General features: G+C 38.3%; 1 long non-coding RNA gene across 1 annotated transcript; it reads right to left on the bottom strand.

Moving 5' to 3' along the window:
* Positions 1-623: 623 nt before the first annotated feature.
* Positions 624-3,864, bottom strand: LOC142176534 (uncharacterized). The gene is made up of 2 exons (XR_012705194.1): positions 3,069-3,864; positions 624-817 (listed from the first exon to the last, which is right to left on the bottom strand). It is a non-coding gene; the product is annotated as an uncharacterized LOC142176534 (long non-coding RNA).
* Positions 3,865-22,977: the final 19,113 nt, after the last annotated feature.

Below are 22,977 nucleotides of genomic sequence, written 5' to 3'. Positions count from 1 at the left end.
AACAAACACTCTATGGGAAATAATTAAGGAAAAACCCTAGAAGAGAAAAAAAATATATTTTTTGATTCTTTTTTTTAGGAAATAGATCGAAAGAATAAACCACAGAAAAATATTTTGAATTTTCATTTGATATCCTGATGCAGGATTTTGAAACAAGCAATGAAAAAGATAAAACATGTTTTTGAATTTCAATTTGATTGCCTAAAGGAAGAAACTTTAAACAAAAGATAAAGTATGTTCTTTTTTCTTCTATGTACAATATCCTAAAGTTCTTGGGAAAATAAAAGAATATTTTTTTTTATTTTTCATTAATTTCCCAAAGAATAACCTCAAAAGAAAATCTTTTTGGATTTTTTTGATTAATGCCTTAAACAAAACTTTTAAAAGGTACTAAAAGGAATTTTTTTTTGAATTTTGGTCCTAATATAGTAAAGAAAATATAAAAATAATTTTTATTTAAGTCCTAGATATTAATTGCCTAAAGGAAAAACCACCTCCAAAATACTTTTTTTTTCATTCCTACAATTAGTATTCTAAAGAAAATTCCTAACGAAAATATGAAACGCAAAATTTTATTTTTTTTGGATTTTTGATTCATTACACACCCTTTCAAATGCAAAATAGAAAGTAAAATAATAATAATAAAACTCGACATTACTATACAAAACTAAAAGATAAAAGACGACATAAAATAAAATAACAGCCTCAAAACATAAAAAGAAAAGAAAATCTTCTTTTAATCCACTCCTGAATGAGCGATCCTGACTAGATGTCCTGGGGTTCTGTCCTACTCAAACTCCGATAAGTAAATCCACGCCTGTATGAGAAAATTAAAACCAAATAGGTTAAAGACCAAGAGCGCTATGTGAGACAATAACCCTTCCTGTTGGAAACATGCAAGACATGATATAGGCTATTTTTGAAAAATGACTTATTTGGCCAAAAGATGGCTAGAAGTGTAAAATTTGGCTAAGACCCCGCAAAGCCAAGAACCTAAGATTTACTAGGAAGACCGAACCCTATGTGTGTTGCCTACGTAACACGCCCCGAAAAACGAGAATCAGGTATACGTAGTTCGGGCAGATTGGATACGGGCGAGAATTAAAAAAATAACTAATTTAGAGAAAACATATTTTTTGTCTTTTTTAAAAAAATGATGAGACATGTAACTTCTTTTTGGATTTTTTTTCTTTTTCTTTTCTTTTTTTTTGATTTTCTGATTTACGGAAAATGATGAAAAAATGCGAAATATCTTTTTTTTGAATTTTCAAGCTCTCTTTTTTTTTAACAAGAATGTGACAGAAAATATAATCGGGCCCCACTCGCTTTATCTTTACACTTCAACCTCTTTTTCTTTTCTTTTTCATTTTCCCTCAACTATCATTGGTCCGCCAAATGACCCTTTTACCCTTGAAGAAATGCAACATGTAGCACATAGGATGCATCAAGATGGTCTGTTATTTTAGGTACACCTGTCCTAGACGGACCCAACCCCTGTGTTGAGTCCCCAAAGTCAGATGCACGTGATGCAAACAAGCATTCCTACTAGAGATCCGACATGAGGTTGAGTTATTCTAGGTTCAAAACCTGGTATGTGTTCTAGACTGTGTACTCGAGCGGACAACTCGAGCCAAGGAGGGGGCTACGTACCGGGAACCAAAAGGCCATCCGGCTTAGTAACTTGTCCGAGCCTCTTTCTTATTTCAAGGTATGACACTAATAGAATAAGGAGTCTCTACTAGGGAGCACATCCCCGAAGATGAGAAGAGAAGGGTTTCGTAGTAGTTTATATATACAGTTCAAATAATATCAAAGCGGTAAAAAGCAACATTTTGCACATTAGGCCCAAACATGTAATAAAATCAGATAATAAACAAAGCCAAATATAACAATTCATCTAAGCTCGAATTTTAAACCTTGAACCAAAAGTTCTGGGTTTTTCTCCCCAGCAGAGTCGCCAGAGCTGTCACACCTCCTTTTTACCTGCACCCACGGAAGGGAGGGTATAAAGGAATTTTTTCCAATTTAAGTGACAATCGAAACGGGATTATTTATTTTTAAAATTCAGAGTCGCCACTTGGGATAGTTTATGGTGTCCCAGGTCACCGGTTCAAATTCCGAATCGAGGAAAAGATTGACTGTGTATTACAGTCCGCGAACCCAGAAATCCGGGTAAGGAATTCTGTTAATCCGGGAGAAGGTGTTAGGCATTTCCGGATTCCGTGGTTCTAGCACGGTCGCTCAACTGTTATAATTGGCCTATAATCTGATTTTAATACATATTTTAGCCTAGGGTACAATTTTAACTTTATAACTGCTTTTATTTAAATATTTTTTTAGGAAGATTCAACATCACATAAAATGCGTCTTGAACCACGTCACATAAATGCACCCGCAGTCCACAACACATTTATCTAACGTTGTTGAGACTCTGATTTGGGTCACATAAATGTGCACCCGAGTTTCGGAAGGTAAATTATTAAAATAATACACTTAAAGCAAATACGCGCTCGCAGCTTTGCGAGGGCCATGGGAATTCAACTAAACGGCACACCCCGATTTCTAGAGAGTTAATATTATTTTAAGTATCAACTGGATCAACTCAAAATTAATCCACACAAACCACTTTGATTTTGCATCCCCTAAATTCTAAACCATATTCAATTACAACTAATTAAATTCCTTCAACTAATCTAGCACGGCTCAACACACAAATGCAATCTAAAAATTACAATTGCTACTACTAGATTGTAACTGTGAAGCTAACCAGACAAAACTGAAAATCAGTATAGCATCAAAAGAAATCTAAAACTAAGAACGATTCACTGGATTCTATAGAACTTGGTAAAGCTCATGTGAGAAAAGCTCCAATACTTTGAGAGTTCAAATAAGAAACCAAATGAGATTCTAAGTTTTTTTGTTTATTGAGCAAATCAGTTTTTCCAAACACACAAGGCACAGCCAATAATGGAGAATAACGAGCAGAACAAATACAGCATGCCAATAAAACTAAACAAACAAATTTTTTCAAACATTCAAATAATTGTAGAAATGGAAATGAAATGAACCTTAGAATTCTTCCTTTTACACTGAAAAATAGAGCTTCAAATCAAGCGCGTATCAATCACTACTTCGATCTCACGGATCCGAAATGAAGGGGTTCCAACAGATCCTCAAACCAGGACAATGAGCTGAGATAAGAAACACGAACGACGGCTCTGAAATTTCGAACACCTCCTCAGCTTTCACTCATTTTGGACAAAATCCAGAATACGAAACTTGCTTTTTATATCAATATTTCATATTTTGTTTTGGTTTCGATTGTGTTGGTATGTGTGTGTATGTGTTTTGGTGCGTGTGCGTGTGTGTTTGTTTCTCGTTTGAGCTGGTGATGGAGCTTGGCAGCTATGGAGGAGTTGGTTGTTGTGTGTTTGGCGTGGTGGTGTTGGCTGGTGGACTGAGCGATGGGTTTTGGCTGCGCGTTTTCCGGCTAGTTCCCTTCTTGTGGTGAAAAGAGGAGTTGAAGAAGATGAGGACGATGGGAAGGGGTCCTTCTAAGGTCTGTAACGGCTGTAGCTAGAGTCTTAGGGATTTTTGGTTTTTTGTGGCGTTAGGTCTCTAGTAGGTCAAAAAAACAGCTGAAACTTGAGAGGGAAGGCTCATGGGTGTCATGGCTAGAAGCAGCGATGACAGAGAAGGAAGATAGCTGAAATGGTGTGTGTTGAGGGTGAGCTTGGTTGGCGTTTGGAGGTGGGGTGCGACGGGGAGGGGCTGCTGCTGCAGCTTCTAGCTTTTTAGGTTTTTTTTTTGGTTTTTTTTCTTAGGAAGATGAAAGTACCTTGGTGTATTTCGGCTAATCAGATCTCTCAAGGTCTCCCCCTCAGATTTTTTAAGTGTTCTCTTTATGTAGAGTCTAGGTTTAGGTTATTATTTTGTGTATTTTGCCAATTAGTCCCTAGGTTTTTTTGTGTTAAGTCCTTAGGGTCTTTTTTTATTTGTTTTTGTTCCAAAGAAGAGTATAGAAGGGTCCCTAGGCTTAATGGACTAATCCGAATTGGACCAAGAATTGGGCTCCAAAAACTCTTAAAATTGTGATACAACACCTTAATTGACTCATTTTAAAATAAGATAAAAATACTACACAATGCAAAACCTAACATGAAACTATTATATATTTTTTGTATTTTCAAAATTATATAAAGATAAAAATAAGGTACTATTTTTGTATATTTTTTTAAATTTTTTTTATGAAAGATACATACTAAATTTTTTTTTGTAATTTTCCATTTTTATGACGAAAATAAAGTAAAGAAGTCAAAAATAGTTGAAATAACTATATTAGGCCTAAATTAAATATTTACATGCTAAAATATAAAAAATCTTGGGGAGGGTCAAAAATCACATGTCTACAACCATTAAAACAAGACTATTTTTTTGTATTTTTCAAGATTAAAAATGACTACAAAACATTAATGAACCTATTTTGGTAATTTTCGTTTTCTTGTAATAAAATAAAGGTATAAGAGTAAAAATGAGTTGAAATAGCTATATTATGCCTAAATTAAATATTTACATGCTAAAATATGTAAAATCTTGGGGAGGGTCAAAAATCACATGTCTACACCGATCAAACAAGGCAGTCAATCTCTCTTATTTTGCAAGCATTGTGGCTCGCAAGGAAGATGAATAAGATCACTCTTACTTTGATTATTTACTTTTATTTCTTTATTCACAACTCTTGTAGCCTAATCTCACGATTCATTTGACTAAGCTTTGACTCGAATCGGTTGCTAGTAACCTCACTAAAAATAATTTAATTGTTTATTTCTGAAATTACTTTTGGGTTAAATAGTTCTGGGTAGGACATTAATGTCTCGCTTTGTTCTTGCTATTTATTAAGCCATCAAAGGATGTGATGGGATGAATAATATTCGTCCACTTTTAAATGGGAATTTTGGATTAATCAAATGCCTTAATTGGATAATTCTTTATAGGGAGCGGTTCTTCATTCTATTCTGAATATCTATAAATATTTGAGTGTGAATTTGATTATTGATGTCTATAAATTTGAGATCGTTGTAAGAATCTGCAAACTTCAAATCCTGAGATAGCAGGTGTGGTAGCTAATTTAGTTTATGTTGATATATGAAACTAATTTCAACAACTGAGATAGCAAAAATACCTTCATGGACGTTAGTCATAATAATTGATTAATACCATGTCCCTTTCTGTCATGACCCGGTTTTTTCCACCTTCGGGAGTCGTGATGACGCCTACTTGTGAAAGCTAGGCAAGCCGACAGTTACAGTTTTACCATCATTATTATTAATTTAACAGGAATAGACAATACCTAAAAAAATGATTATGAAATGCGGAAGTGATATAGCAAACCAACAGTCTAATACATAGCTACCCCCAAAGATCAGGTGTCACAATCCACGAACGACCAAGATTTTACTACAAATACAAGTCTGAAAGAAGTACAACTGTTCTCGAAGTAGAAGAGACATAATAAAATAAAATGGGGAAACGGGGATTTCAGGCTCTGCGGACGCCAGCAGATCTACCTTGGTCTCCTTGGACTGAAGGCAGCTACCTCAAGCTACTCACAAGGTCTGACACCGAAATCTGCACAAAAGAGTGCAGAGTGCAGTATCAGTACAACCGACCCCATGTACTGGTATGTGTCGAGCCTAACCTCGACAAAGTAGTGACGAGGCTAGGACACGATAACCATATAAACCTATGTAGTTAAATCATATACAAACAGAAGAATAATAACAAAAAATAACAGATAGATATAGGGAGGGGACATGCTGCGGGGAATATCAAATTCTAACAATAAAACAATAGAGAAGCATAATGAACATCATATTTGAATCAACAAGAATAATGAAACTGTAACACGTGCACGACATCACCCTTCTTGCTTTTACTCTCATTCTCACCATATGAAATAACAAAAACGGCACGGAATCACCTTTCGTGCATTACCTCTCATAATCATGGCACTGCATCACCCTTCGTGCATTAACTCTCACAATATTGGCACGGCATCACCCTTCGTGTATTAGCTCTCAAATCATGGCACGACATTACCCTTCGTGCATTAACACTCACAATATCGGCACAGCATCACCCTTCGTGCATTAACACTCACTCACAATATCATGCACAACATCACCCTCCGTGCTTTACTCTCTTCCTCACCCAAACAACAGAAACAATACATCCCGGCAAGGGAATCAATAATATAAACAATAACATCCTGGCAAGGGAATCAGCTAAACCAATCTCGTTTCAACAGTTATTTCACAAAACAAATCTCAACTTGAGCCATTACTCAACAATGGTCAATTACCAAGAAATTTTCATAAGTCTTGTTCAACATTGATAGTCATCAATTTAAAAATGGACTGTACTTATTAGAGTCACAACAATCATGGTATAAGACTCACGGGCATGCGTGACACCAACGTATAGATACTCGTCACCACGCCTATATGTCGTACTCAACACTAACACGTAGCAAATAAGACCACAACTCATATTCCCTCAAGCTAAGGTTAGACCAAACACTTACCTTAATTCGACGGACAAAATCAAGCCTCAATTACCGCTTTACCTCTCGATTCCGCTTCCAATCCGCTTGTATCTAGGCATAATTTACTTAATAATATCAATAAATGATAAACAAACCAATTCTAATGCATGAATATAGATTTTCCAATGTTTTTCCCAAAAAGTGAAAAATCGACCTTGGTCCCGCTTGGTCAAAACTCGAAGTTCGAACTAAAATGTGATCACCCATTCACCCACGAACTCAAATATGCAATTAGTTTTGAAATCTGACCACAAATTGAGGTCCAAAATCCCCAAAATTTGAGCATCCTAATTTCTACCCAAAATCACCCAATTTCCCATGAAAACCCCTAGATTTTTTAGATGAAATCATGTAAAAATATGAATTAGATTGAAGAAAATGAGTTAGAAATCACTTACCTATGACTTGGAGAAGTTTGGGTCTTTGAAAAATCGCCTAGGGATGTTTAGGGTTTGAGAAAATTGCAAAATGATGAAAATTCCGTCTGAAATCCCACTTAACAGGTCGCAGTTATCGCAATTCTGATTAGGGGTTCGCAATTGCGAACCCTTCACTGATGCCTTCGCATTTGCGAAGAAATTGTCGCATTTGCAACAGAAGGGCCATCGCAAATTCCAGCCAAAACATCGCATTTGCGAGGAGGCCTGCCCAGGCCTGGTTTGCATTTGCGACATATTTGTCACATTTCCCAAGCATGTTCACTTCGCAATTGCGAAGCCTGATCTCGCAATTGTGAGATCAGAGGCCTGTGCAAAAATACCAGATGCGCAGCTGAGTTTCCTAAGTACAAATCACTCTGTGGCCTATCCAAAACTCACCAAAGCCCTCGGGGTTCTAAACCAAACATGCAAGCAAGTCTAAAAATATTATACGGACTTGCTCATGCGATCAAATCATCAAAATAACATCAACAACTACTAATTTAACCTCAAATTCATGAAATTCATAAGATAGTTTAAATTTTCCATTTTCTCAACCTAAGGTCCGATTAATATCAAATCAACTCTGATTCTTACAAAATTTCACAAATTTGACTTAAATATTATTTTAAACATATACCGCGCTCCAGAATCAAAATATGAGTCTGATACTATCAAGATCAAACACCATTTCATTTCCAAAAATCTTTATATTTTCCAGCAAATAATTTTCTTTAAAAATTCTTTTTTCGGGCTAGGGACCTCGAAAATTCGATTTCGGGCATACGCCCAAGTCCCATATTATTACGGACCCTACGGGACTGTCAAATTACGGGTCCGGGTCAGTTTCCAAAAATATTGACCGAAGTCAACTTTAATCAATTTTAAAGGCTAAATTCAATATTTCTCTTAAATTTCACATAAAAGCTTTCCGAAAATGCACCCGGAATACACACATAAATCGAGGTAAGACAAAAGGAGGTTTTTAAGGCCTCAAAAAACAGATTTTACTTTTAAAACAAGAGATGATCTTTTGGGTCATCATATTCTCCACCTCTAAAACAATCGTTCTTCCTCGAACGGACATAGAAAAGTACATGAGTCGGTAAAAATATGGGGATATCCTCAGACTCCCAGGTCGCTACCTCAACAGGCTGACCTCTCTACTGAACACGAACTGAAGGGAAATTCTTCGATCTCAACTAATGAACCTGCCGGTCGAGGATAGTTACCGGCTCCTCCTCATAGGTCAAGTCCTTGTCCAACTAGACAGTGCTGAAGTCTAACACATGGAATGGATCGCTGTGATACTTCCAAAGCATGGACACATGAAATACTGGATGCACAGCTGATAAAATCGGCGGCAACGCAAGTCTGTAAGCTACCTCTCCCACTCGATCAAGAATCTCAAAAGGACCGATGAACCTAGGGCTTAGCTTGCCCTTCTTTCCAAATCTCATCACGCCCTTCATGGGCGATACCCAAAGCAACACTCGCTCTCCGACCATGAATGACACATCCCGAACCTTACGGTTGGCATAACTCTTTTGCCTTGACTGAGCCGTACGAAGCCTATCCTGAATGAACTTAACCTTGTCCAAGGCATCCTGTACAAAATCCCTGCCCAACAACCGAGCCTCCCCCAGCTCAAACTACCCAACTGGCGATCGATACCATCTATCATATAATGCCTCATTGGGAGCCATCTGGATGCTCGACTGATAGCTATTGTTGTAGGAAAACTCCGCTAATGGCAAGAACTGATCCCGCGAACCTCCAAAGTCAATAACACATGCTCGGAGCATATCCTCTAAAATCTGAATAGTACGCTCAGACTGTCCGTCTGTCTGAGGATGAAATGTTATGCTCAACTCGACCCGCATACCAAACTTACGCTGAACACCCCTCCAGAAGTGCGAGGTAAATTGCATACCTCGGTCAGAAATAATAGACATAGGCATACCATGAAGGCGAACAATCTACTGGATATAGATCTCAGTTAACCTCTTAGAAGAATAGGATACTGCCACAGGAATGAAATGTGCTGACTTGGTCAACCTATCAACAATAACTCATACCGCATCGAACTTCCTCTGAGTCTGTGGGAGTCCAACAATGAAGTCCATAGTGATACGCTCCTACTTCCACTCAGGAATCTCGATCTTCTGAAGCAAACCACCAGGTCTATGATGCTCGTACTTTACCTGCTGATAATTCAAACACTGAGCTACATATTCTATAATATCCGTCTTCATCCTCCTCCACCAATAATGTTGTCACAAATCCTAATACATCTTAGCGGTGCCCGGATGAATAGAATACCGGGAACTATGGGCCTTCTCTAGAATCAACTCACGAAGTCCATCCATATTAGGCACACAAACTCGACCCTACATTCTCAAAACTCCATCATCTCCAACTGTAACCTGCTTGGAACCACTGTACCGTAGTGTGTCGCTAAGGACAAGCAAATGAGGATCATCGTATTGCCAATCTCTAATATGTTCAAATAATGAAGAATGAGCGACTGTGCAAGCTAAAACACGGGTGGCTCAGAAACATCCAACCTCACGAACTAATTGGCTAAAGCCTAAACATCCAAAGAAAGCAGTTTCTCACCGACCGAAATATATGCAAGGCTGCCCATACTGGCTGACTTCCTACTCAAAGCATCAGCCACTACATTGGCCTTCCTGAGATGATGCAAGATGGTGATATCATAGTCTTTCAATAACTCCAACCACCTTCTCTACCTCACCTTTATCTCCTTCTGCTTGAACAAATACTGTAGACTCTTATGATCCATGAACACCTCACATGGCACGCCATATAAATAATGCCTCCAAATCTTCAGCGCGTGAACAATGGTTGCTAGCTCCAAATCATGAACTGGATAATTCTTCTCGTGAATCTTCAACTGTCATGAAGCATATGCAATAACCTTGCCATTCTGCATCAACACCGCACCAAGTCCAATATGAGATGCATCACAATATACTATATATGGCCCTGAACCTGTGGGCAATACCAATACCGGCGCCGTAGTCAAAGCTATCTTGAGCTTCTGAAAGCTCGCCTCACACTCATCCGACCACCTAAACTGGGCACCCTTCTGGTCATCTGGGCTGCTATAGATGAAAACCCCTCCACAAACCAACAATAATAGCCCGCCAATCCCAAAAACCTCTGGATCTCTGTAGTTGACGTGGGTCTAGGCCAGTCCTTGACTGCCTCAATCTTCTTAGGATCCACCTGAATACCCTCTGATGATACAACGTGACCCAAGAATGCAACTGAACTCAACCAAAACTCACATTTCAAAAACTTAGCATACAATTGTTTGTCTCTTATAGTCTAGAGAACAACTCAAAGATGATGCTTATGGTCTTCTCGGCTACGGGAAATCAAGATATCATCAATGAAAATGATCACAAAAGAATTTAGATAGGGATTGAACACTCGATTCATCAAATCCATAAATGATGCTGGGGAATTTGTCAACCCAAATGACATCACTAGGAACTCATAATGCCCATACCGAGTCCGAAAAGTTATCTTAGGGACATCAGATGCCCTAATCCTCAACTGATAGTAGCCAGATCTCAAATAGATCTTCAAAAACACTTTGGCACCCTGAAGCTGATCAAACAAGTCATCAATCCTCGGCAATGGATACTTGTTCTTAATGGTAACATTGTTCAACTGCCGATAATCAAAGCACATCCTCATCGATCCATCCTTCTTCTTAACAAACAACACTGGCGCACCCCAAGGCGAGATTCTAGGTCTGATAAAACCCTTATCAAGCAAGTTTTGTAGCTGCTCCTTCAATTCTTTCTACTCTAGCGGGGCCATACGATATGGCGGGATAGAAATGGGCTGAGTGCCTGGAGCCAAATCAATGCAAAAGTCGATATCCCTGTCGGGTGGCATCCCCGGAAAGTCTGCAGGAAAAACCTTTGGAAACTCCCGAACAACTGGCACGGAATCCATAGAAGGAACCTCAGCAGTAGAATCACGAACATACGCCAAGTAAGCCAAACACCCCTTCTCGACCATACGCCGAGCCTTCATATAAGATATGACCCTACTGGTAGAATGACCAGGAGTCCCTCTCCACTCCAATTGAGGCAACCCCGGCAAAGCTAAGGTCACAGTCTTAGCGTGACAGTCCAATATGGCATGATAAGGTGACAGCCAATCCATCCCAATATGACATCAAAATCAACCATATCCAGAAGTAAGAGATATACACCGGTCTCAAGACCCCCAATAATAACCACACACGAGTGATAGACACGATCTACAACAATAGAATTACCCACCGGTGTGGACACATATACAGGAGCACTCAAAGAATCACGAGGCACAACCAAATATGTAGCAAAATAAGATGACACATAGGAGTATGTAGACCCTGAATCAAATAGAACTGAAGCATCTCTACTGCAAACGAAAACCATACCTGTGATAACGGCATCGAATGCCTCAGCCTCAAGTCTAGCTGAAAAAGCATAACATCAGGGTTGGGCCCCACCACTCTGAACTGCATCCCCGGGACGACCTCATGTTGGCTAGCCTCCACCTCTAGTGACCTGACCTCCACCTCTAATGATCTGACCTCCACCTCTAGCTGCCTGACCCCTACCTCTAGCTGGTCGAGCGGGCGGTGGAACACTCGATGCATGAACCATGGCACGAGAACCCTGATGTTGAGAACTACTTGATGCTCAAGGGCAAAATCTAGCAATGTGCCTCGAATCGCCACAAGTATAACAAGTCCTCGGCTGCTGAGACTGCTGACCCTGAAACTGACCCTGACAGCCTGAGTAACCACCCTGAAAGCTCTAGAGCACAGGTACACTGATAGGACCTAGTGGTGCACTATAGGGTAGCTGATCTGAATACTACATATGAGAACCACAGCCACCTAGAGCACCGTGAGAAGCCTGTAGTGCTGAATAAAATGGCCTGGGGGGATGGCCTCTACCAAAAGAACCACTGTCTCCAAACGAAGAACCACTGAATCGACCAAAATTATGGGGCCTCTTGTCAGGCCCCTGACCACTCCCCTGTGATAGAACTATCTCAACTCACCTGGCCACATTGCCTGCATCCGTGAAAGAAATCTCACTCCTTGTCTCCTTAGCCATCTGCAATCTGATAGGCTGAGCTAGTCCCTCAATAAACCTCCTTACCCTATCTCTATCGGTGGAAAGTATAAGAAGTGCATGATGGGCCAAGTCAATAAATCTGCTTTTCATACTGAGTGACGGTCATAGAACCCTGCTAGAGACGCTCAAACTACCTCCAATAGTCCTCTCTCTGAGTGATAGGAAGAAACTTCTCCAGAAATAGCTGAGAGAACTGATCCCAAGTCTAGGTAGACGACCCAACTGGCCTAGCCAAACAATAATCCCTCCACCAAGTCTTGGCGGAACCTGACAGACAAAAAGCAGCAAAGTCGACCCCATTGGTCTCCACTATCCCCGTGTTCTCTAGAACCTCATGACAACTGTCCAAATAGTCCTGGGGATCCTCTGAAGATGTACCGCCATATGTGGTAGTAAAAAGCTTGGTGAACCTGTCCAGTCTCCACAAGGCATCAACAGACATGGCTGCTTCATCACCGGTCTGAGCTACAATACCCGGCTGGACTATCCCAACTGGCTGAGCTGCTAAAGTCTGAAACTGGGGAGCCATCTGCTCCGAAGTGCGAGTAGTAGGAGTCTGGGCTCCGCCTCCAGCCTAAGAGACAACTGGTGCTACAGGGAATATGCCTGCCCGAGTGACAGTCTCCATAAGGGCCACTAGACGGACTAGAGCATCCTGGAGTACCGGGGTGGCGATGAACCCCTCTATAACCTGAGCTGGCCCTGCTGGAACTGTTTGGGCTGGAACCTCATCCTCAAACTCTACCTGAGGCTATGCCACTGGTGCTGCTGCTCGAGTTCTAGGCTGAGCCCTGCCTTAGCCTCTAGCAAGGCCGCGGCCTCTGCCCTTAGCACGGCCTCGGCCTCTGCCCCTCACAGGATCTGCTACTGGGGGCTCAGGCTGCGGGTCAGCTGATGAAGCGGTACGTATTCTCACCATCTGCGAAAGAACAGAGTGGAAGATCAATTAGTATTGAGAAATCAAGTCGCACGACAGGAAAGAATAGATGTGAAGTTTTCCTAAACTCTGTAGCCTCTGGGGGATAAGTACAGACGTCTCTGTACCGATCCCTCAAACTCTACCTAGCATGTTCGTAAATTGTGAGACCTAGGCAACCTAGAGCTTTGATACCAACTTGTCACGACCCAGTTTTCCCCACCTTCGGGAGTCGTGATGGCGCCTACTCGTGAAAGCTAGGCAAGCCGACAGTTATAGTTTTACCATCATTATTATTAACTTAATAGGAACAGACAATAACTAAAACAAAATAATTATGAAATGCGGAAGTGATATAGCAAACCAACAGTTGAATACATAGATACCCCCAAATATCGAGTGTCACAATCCACGAACGACTAAGATTTTACTACAAATACATGTCTGAAAGAAGTACAACTGTTCTCGAAGTAGAAGAGACAGAAGAAAATAAAACGGGGAAGGGGGACTTCAGGCTCTACGGACGTCAGCAGATCTACCTTGGTCTCCTTGGACTGAAGACAGCTACCTCAAGCTACTCACAAGGTCCGACACCGAAATCTACACAAAAGAGTGCAGAGTGCAGTATCAGTACAATCGACTCCATGTACTGGTAAGTGTCGAGCCTAACCTCGGCGAAGTAGTGATGAGGTTAGGACACGACAACCATATATACCTGTGTAGTTAAATCATATACAAATAGAACAATAATAACAGATAGATATGGGAAGGGGACATGTTGCGGGGAATATCAAATTCTAACAATAAACCAATAGAGAAGCATAATGAACATCATATTTGAATCAACAAGAATAATGAAACTGTAACACATACACGGCATCACCCTTCGTGCTTTTACTCTCGTTCTCACCAACAGAAATGACACGGCATCACTCTTCGTGCATTACCTCTCATAATAATGGCACAACATCACCCGTCGTGCATTAACTCTTATAATATCGGCACGACATCACTATTCGTGCATTATCTCTCAAATCATCACCCTTCGTGCATTAACACTCACAATATCGGCACGACATCACTCTTCGTGCATTAACACTCACTCATAATATCATGCACGGCATCATCCTTCGAGCTTTACACTCTTCCTCACTCAAACAATAGAAACAATACATCCCAGCAAGGGAATCAACAATATAAACAATAATATCCCGGCAAGGGAATCAACTATAACCATTCTCGTTTCAACAGTTATTTCACAAAACAAATCTCAACTTGAGCCATTACTCAACAATGGTCAATTACCAAGAAACATTCATAAGCCTTGTTCAACATTGATAGTCATCAATTTAAGCCTGGACGGTACATATTAGAGTCACAACAATCATGGTATAAGACTCACAGGCATGTGTGACACTAACATATAGATACTCGTCACCACGCCTATACGTCATACTCAACACTAACATGTAGCAAATAAGACCACAACTCATATTCCCTCAAGCTAAGGTTAGACCAAATACTTACCTCAATTCCACGGACAAAATCAAGCCTCAATTACCGCTTTACCTCTCGGTTCCACTTCCAATCCGCTTGTATCTAGTCATAATAAATGCTAAACAAACCAATTCTAATGCATGAATATAGATTTTCCAATGTTTTCCCCCAAAAAGTCAAAAATTGACCCCGGACCTGCTTGGTCAAAACTCGAAGTTCGAACCAAACCCCGATCACCCATTCACCTACGAACTCAAATAGGCAATTAGTTTTGAAAGCTGACCTCAAATTGAGATCCAAATCCCCAAAATTTAAAAATCCTAATTTTTACCCAATTTCCAATGAAAAACCCTAGATTTTGAGATGAAATCATGTAAAAAGATGAATTAGATTGAAGAAGATGAGTTAGAAATCACTTACATATGATCTGGAGATGTTTGGGTCTTTGAAAATCACCTAGGGATGTTTAGGGTTTGAGAAAATTGCAAAATGATCAAAATCTCGTCTGAAATCCCACTTAACAGGTCGCAGTTATCGCAATTGCGATCAGGGGTTCGCAATTGCGAACCCTTTGAAACATTGTTGCCTTCGCATTTGCGACAGAAGGGCCATCGCAAATTCCAACCAAAACATCGCATTTGTGAGAAGGGCCTGCCCAGGCCTAGTTTACATTTGCGACATATTTGTCGCATTTCCCAGGCCTGTTCACTTGGCAATTCTGAAGCCTGATCTCGCAATTGCGAGATCATAGGCCTGTGCAAAAATACCAGATGTGCAGCTGAGTTTCCTAAGTCCAAATCACTTAGCGGCCTATCTAAAATTCACCCGAGCCCTCGGGGTTCTAAACCAAACATGCACGCAAGTCTAAAAATATCATACGGACTTGCTCATGCGATCAAATCATCAAATAACATCAACAACTACGAATTTCACCTCAAATTCATGAAATTCATAAGATAGTTCAAATTTTCCATTTTCTCAACCTAAGGTCCGATTTATATCAAATCAACTCTGATTCTTACAAAATTTCACAGATTCGGCTTAAATATTATTTTAAACCTGTACCGGACTCCGAAATCAAAATATGGGCCTGATATCATCAAGATCACACACCATTTCATTTCCAAAAGTCTTTATATTTTCCCGCAAATAATTTTTCTTAAAAATTCTTTTCTCGGGCTAGGACATCAGAATTCGATTCTGAGCATACGCTCAAGTCCCATATTTTACTATGGACCCTACGGGATGGTCAAATCACAGGTCCGGGTCTATTTACCAAAAATATTGACCGAAGTTAACTTTAATTGATTTTAAAGGCTAAATTCAATTTTTCTCTTAAATTTCACATAAAAGCTTTTCGAAAACGCGCCCGGACTGCGCATGTAAATCGAGGTGAGACAAAAGGTGGTTTTTAAAGCCTCGGAACACAGATTTAACTTCTAAAACAAGAGATGACCTTTTGGGTCATCATATTCTCCATATCTAAGATAACCGTTCGTCTTCGAACGGACACAGAAAAGTACCTGAGTCGGTGAAAAAATGGGGATATCGGCTCCGCATATCAGACTCGGACTCCCAGGTTGCTACCTCAACAGGCTGACCTCTCTACTACATACGAACTAAAGGGAAATTCTTTGATATCAACTGACGAACATGCCGGTCTAGGATAGCTACCAGCTCCTCCTCATAGGTCTAGTCCTTGTCCAACTAGACAGTGCTGAAGTCTAACACGTGGGATGGATCGTCGTGATACTTCCGAAGCATGGGCACATGAAATACTGGATGCATAGCTGACAAACTCGACGGCAATGCAAGTCTGCAAGCCACCTCTCCCACTCGATCAAGAATCTCAAAAGGACCGATGAACCTAGGGCTTAGCTTGCCCTTCTTTCCAAATCTCATCACGCCTTTCATGGGCGATACCCAAAGCAACACTCGCTCTCTGACCATGAATGCCACATCTCGAACCTTACGGTCGGCATAACTCTTTTACCTTGACTGAACTGTACGAAGCCTATCCTAAATGATCTTAACCTTGTCCAAGGCATCCTGCACCAAATCCGTGCCCAACAATCGAGCCTCCCCCGGCTCAAACCACTCAACTGGCGATCGACAACGTTTACCATATAATGCCTCATATGGAGCCATCTGGATGCTTGACTGATAGTTATTGTTGTAGGCAAACTCCGCTAATGGCAAGAACTGATCCAACGAACCTCCAAAGTCAATAACACATGCTCGGAGCATATCCTCCTAAATCTGAATAGTACGCTCGGATTGTCCGTCCGTCTGAGGATGAAATGTTGTGCTCAACTCGACCCGCGTACCCAACTCACGCTGAACAGCCCTCCAGAAATGCGAGGTAAACTGCGTACCTCGGTCAGAAATAATAGACACGGGCACACCATGAAGGCGAACAATCTCCCGGATATAGATCTCAGCTAACCTCTCAGAAGAATAGGAGACAATCACAGGGATGAAATGCGATGACTTGGTCAGCCTATCAATAATAACCCATACTGCATCGAACTTGTATCTACCATCCTAAAAATATTAGGGATCCACTCGTATCTACTATTCTAGAAATTTCTCCCACAAAGGGCAAGTATCTCGATAGTTGTTAACTATTGAGAGCGACATACGAAAGTGGGATGATCATGTAAATGTTGGACTTAGACTATAAATACCCCCACTCTCTTATAATTATGGTTCATTGAGTTTTCTCTCAACTTACTCGTTAATCACATCTATTGTATTCCGATCAAACTAGGCTGTCAATCTCTCTTATTTTGCAAGCATTGTGGCTCGCAAGGATGATCAATAAGATCACTCTTACTTTGCTTATTTACTTTTATTGCTTTATTCACAGCTCTTGTAGCCTAATCCCATGTTTCATTTGACTAAGCTTTGATCCGAACCGGTTGCTAGTAACCTCACTAAAAATAATTTAATAGTTTATTTCTGAAATTATTTTTGGGTTAAATAGTTCTCGGTAGGACTTTAATGTCTCATTTTATTCTTGCTATTGTTTAAGCCATCAAAGGATGTGATGGGATGAATAATATTCGTCCACTTTTAAGAGGAATTTTTGATTAATCAAATACTTTAGTTGGATAAATTCTTGATAGGGAGCGGTTCTTCATTCTATTATGAATATCTATAAATATTTGAGTGTGAACTTGATTATTAATGTCATAAATTTGAAATCGTTGTAGGAACCTGCAAACTTACAAATCCAGAGATAGTAGGTGTGGTAGCTAATTTAGTTGATGTTGATATATGAAACTAATTTCAACAACTGATAGCAGAAATACCTGCATGGCCGTTAGTCATAATAATTGATTAATCCCATGTCCCTTTCACAACTAAGTTTGGAAGCATATTTTATGATTTTATCTAGCTAATCACTTGTCGTTTTATTATTAGGATGATATATTAAAAGAAAATTTATTTGATGCTATTTCCTCTCCGCGAGCTCAAAGTCAATTTCGGTATAGATTGCTTCCAGAACAAGAAATTAATGTTTATATCCCTCATCGTTGAACATGAAGATGTGCTGTTTTTAAGTGTTACTATTAATTATATCTTGTATTAAGATTTAGGAATATCTTTATGATCTCTTTTTTAATTCATGTCTTTCTAGAAATGGTTTCGTCCAGTCCTGGTCTTCTAGTCTAGAAAGCGATTTAATTGTTATTTGCTCCCTCCAGTCTGTTTAGTTACGCGGAGGATGCTTTGCAGATGCCGATACTTTTGTTTAAGTTCGTGTATACGTACTACAGGTTCAAATTTGACCTTGACCAACTTATTATAATACCAAAGTATCTAGAAGTGAACTTCAATGATTTCACCTACACCTCTGTTACACCTTTGTGTGTACGTTTTCATAATTGAATTTGTTGTATTATAATAATTATTGATTCAGAACACAATATTTATCAAAAAATATTGTTATTATCACATAGAGTCAACCCTATTTATAACAATCTTTTTTGTTCCGATATTTTTTTTGTAATTATAGTGAATGGTTGTTATACACATATATCAACATTTGACGTTTAAATATTTTTTGGCCTCTATAAATAAAATTATTAAAAAATTAATTATTTTTCGTTTTCTAATATTACATATAAAAGACAAGAAAATTATTCAAATTTAAAAACTCAAAAAATAAGCATATTTCACTAGTTAAATATTGAAGAAAGCTAATATATTATTAATAAACTCATAACTAAATGTATAAAGATTTAAACACTAAGGCACATATTTTAAAGCTATTTAAAAAAATAAATTCTTTCAAGATTAATGAAAGAACTTTGTAATTGTAGTTTTTTTCGTAGATTTTGTTCTCTTACTAACGATATAATGCTTGAATTGGCAAAGGTTTGTATCTTAATTTTCAGCAAAAAAAAGAAATCCAATAGTTTTTCCTTGAAGACAATCTAAGAGCTTAACAGTTAAATTTTCTATCTAAATATTTTTTGGTATTTTTTCAATGGAAAAAATATTATGTCTAAATCATCAAATCTTATGTCTTATGCAAAATAGAAAATTTTGTGCAATGGTAAAAGATTATGTGCATATTTTTAGAATTATAATTAGTAACCTTAAAGATTCTAAATGGTTGTTATAAAGCGGTATTTTTACAAAGAGCGTTCTGCTATAAATATGGATGTTGCAGTTATAGGTAAAAAATTATTATAGAGAGGTAAAATATAACTTTAAAAAACGGTTCTGAGGAAAACTTGCTTTTATAGTGAATGACTATTATATAGGGATGTTATTATAAAGAGGTTTGACTGTATATATATTTATGTTATGTATAATATAATGGTAAAATTAGAAATTTCACTAAGAGTATTTATGGTTTAAGATCTATATATTTTGACCAATATATACAATAGAATAATTGTTTATATACTCAACACAATTTTTATATGAAGGTTGTTCAACTGAGCACCTTTCATTCTATGTGGCTATGTCATTAATATTTAAATACAGGACTAGGAATCCAGAATCCTAACCATTTAACCCTCACTGTGTTTGAGTTCTGGGTTTATAATTTAGTACTTTTCAGCAATACTAATAGGTTTTACAAAAATAAGTTCATGTTTATACTAAAAGTTATGAGATCAAATAAACCCATCAATATTACTAGATTTGCCGTTGATAATACATATTAGGTTCAGATGAATCTGATGAGTCTATATTGCATTAAATGGTACCCACCGCCTAATAATTTTATCAAGCTTAATTTTGACGGCGCCTTCAATCAATCAACCAATAGATCGGGAGCTACAGGAACTTTTTGCAACTCCACTAATCAATGATCCGGGGATTCACAACCAGTTTAACTTGCTTCAAAGTTGAACTAATAGCAATTCGGCTAGGCCTATAGTTAGCTAAGGACTTTAACCTCGGGCCACTTCAAATAGAAACTGATTCACAGGTACCATGTATCATGGTCGAACATGGTAATGAACTTTACTTGCCTATTATTTCTGACTGCGTATCACTGATGCTAGAACTGGATCGCGTGGAGCTTTACCGTGAAGCTAATGTTGTAGCAGATGCCTTGGCTAAGCATGTCATGAACCTCACACCATCAGATAGATAACAATCATGGCATCTCTTATATTACTTTTCTCCTCCTCCCTTTGCTTTATCAGCTTTCAATAAGGACTCGAACAGTCTTGGCTTGTTATAACTATAACTATTACGTTATTTAATTTCGGATATAAGTCTCCTTATTAGCAAAAAAAAAAAAGATATACATTATCACCTTAATCCGTATGTCTTATGATTAAATTGTTCAATTTAACATAATTAACTTCAGTAGTATCTTTTTTCCAAATTGCACCCTACGCTCTTTGCGAGGATTTTAAACTAAAAGACGAAGCAATATCATTCCTACTTCCAATGTTATATATTGGTTTACCATTTCTCTGTGACTGAATTTCAAGATAGTATTATGAGAATTTTCTACTTTTTTTTTGTTTAAGAGGGGGTGGGGGGTGGGGGGGAGGAGGGTTGTTGTATAGTGGAAACAGATCTATGGGGGACCTAATTTCACTTGTCGTTGAACTGAAAAAGTATTAAGACTCCTGCTGATAATATATGACTCGCCGAAGAAAATATACGGTGAAACATTTATGCCATAGCAACTCCAAAAAATGCAGATCAACAATTCCATTGATTTGGTCAGAATGCAGTATATATGCGGCATCAACTTGACTTCTATCATTAATTAAATTCATGTACGAGAGAAATCAAAATAGAAAAGAAAGTTAGTAAAAGTACCCGTTTTTTTTTTTATTGTATGACCCCTGCTTTCTTAGCTAATTCCAAAAAAAATTATATATTTTAATTTATTTGGATGTGTTGTTTTGCATTAATATGATACTCTCTTTTAAAAACTATTGATATAACATGTTTAATACCATAACTCCTTCTACATGCTGATAGTATTCTTGGTGCGCGCGTATAAAACTTATTTATCAAAAGTATATTTCACTAAAAATATGGTAAAAATGATCTCTTAAGGATCAAATTCAAATAGAAAGCAATTGATCTGGATACTATTTGCTTCCTTAATACAATTAGTAGGATCCTTAGAGTCCACTTTTTCCCATACTAGTGATCTCATTGTCTTATTTACCAATTTCCTATAGGAAAAGTCAATATAACGAAAATAAAATTCTTAATGGGCCATAAAGGCATAAAATGGAACTTCACCTTTTTTAATGGGTGAAAATAAAAAATAGCCAGATTTACAAATGGTAATTGAAATATAGCCACAGTTTCAAAAGTAGTCGAAATTTAGCCACTTTCATCTAAAGACAAATCTGAACCAAAACATTATTCAAAATCCGAAAAATACTGGAGTTCAAATTTTTTACATGTGAACTTCCTTCATAACATCCTGGAATTTCATAATGTGCTAGAGTTCCAATAGAATATGTTGGAAGTTCATATACAGGTGCTTCGATCTCCAGTATATTATGTTGAAACTTTTCGTGTTAGAGCAAAATAGTGACTATTTTTTAATGACTTTGCAAACGTTGGCTATTTTTCAATTACCAATCCGAAAACTGGCTAGTCCGTGCTATTTTAACTTTTCTAATCAATTAAACAAATCATATAACATGAAATAGGGTGCACACACGAAAGAAAAGAAGATTAAAACAAAAAGAAAAAGTAACATGATAAATGGGCCTAAATGACGTATTGCATGACAAGAGAGGGAGAAATTCAAAAATAGCCAGATTTACAACTGGTCGTTCAAAAATAACCCAGTTTCAAAAGTAATCGAAATTTAACCACTTTTCATGTAAAGATAAATTCTGAGCGAAAACAGTGTTCAAAACCAGGAAAATACACCAGTATATTATACTGGAGTTTCAGCATAAGTATGCTTGAACATCAGCATATTATACTGGAGTTCCAAGATAAGTATGCTGGAACCAGTGGCGGAGGCAGGATCTCTACGAAGGGGGTTCAAAAAAAAAAATTGTATCTAGTGGGAATTGAACTCATGACCTTATGTAGATTTTGAACCCCCTTGACCACTAAACTACACTTTTGGATTGTGTTAAGGGGGTTCAAAACTTAATATATAGAGGTAAAAAACAGATTTTGCCTTATATATACAGTGTATTTTTTCGGCGAAGGGGGTTCGGGTGAACCCCCTTGCGCCCCCTAAATCCGCCCCTGGCTGGAACTCCAGCATAATATGATGGAGTTCCAACATAAGTATACTAGAACTCCAGCATAATATACTGGAGTTCCAGCAAGTATAATTGTCCAGTATAATATACTGGAGTTTGGAGCACCGGTGCTCCAGTCTCCAGTATATTATACTGGAGTCAGCAAAGTATACCGGTCCAGCATAATATGCTGGAGTTCATACACAGGTGCACCGAACTCCAGTATATTATGCTGGACCGGTCTCTATTGCAGCAAAATAGTAGCTATTTTTCATTGACTTCGTAAACACTGGCTATTTTTGAATGACCAGTTCAAAAACTGGCTATACCACGCTATTTTTACGACAAAAGAACGTGGCAAGAAAGGCAAAAAAAAAGAAGGCAACTTGTTAAATAGTCCTAAATGACGTATTACATGACTATAAATAAATTACTAAGAAATACATTAAATCAGCATTAATACACAAGCCCCATAAGTTCATAAAAATTTTAAATTAAACTCCATAAGTTTAGTCTTCTAGAAACACCCGTGCGAAGTGATGGGCCCACCAATCTCTTTTCCTACAAGGTAAAAAAAATCACTTTCCGAGAAAACAAAAAGGAAATAAGAGCACTTCCTAAACCCCGTCAAACACTATATATAAAAGGAACCCAGCACAGC

This window comes from Nicotiana tabacum, chromosome 22, assembly GCF_000715075.1.
Source record: "Nicotiana tabacum cultivar K326 chromosome 22, ASM71507v2, whole genome shotgun sequence".
In the NCBI taxonomy this organism is placed as follows: domain Eukaryota; kingdom Viridiplantae; phylum Streptophyta; class Magnoliopsida; order Solanales; family Solanaceae; genus Nicotiana; species Nicotiana tabacum.
The sequence above is the reverse complement of the archived record's forward strand: the minus strand, read 5'-3'. Positions and strand labels throughout refer to the sequence as shown.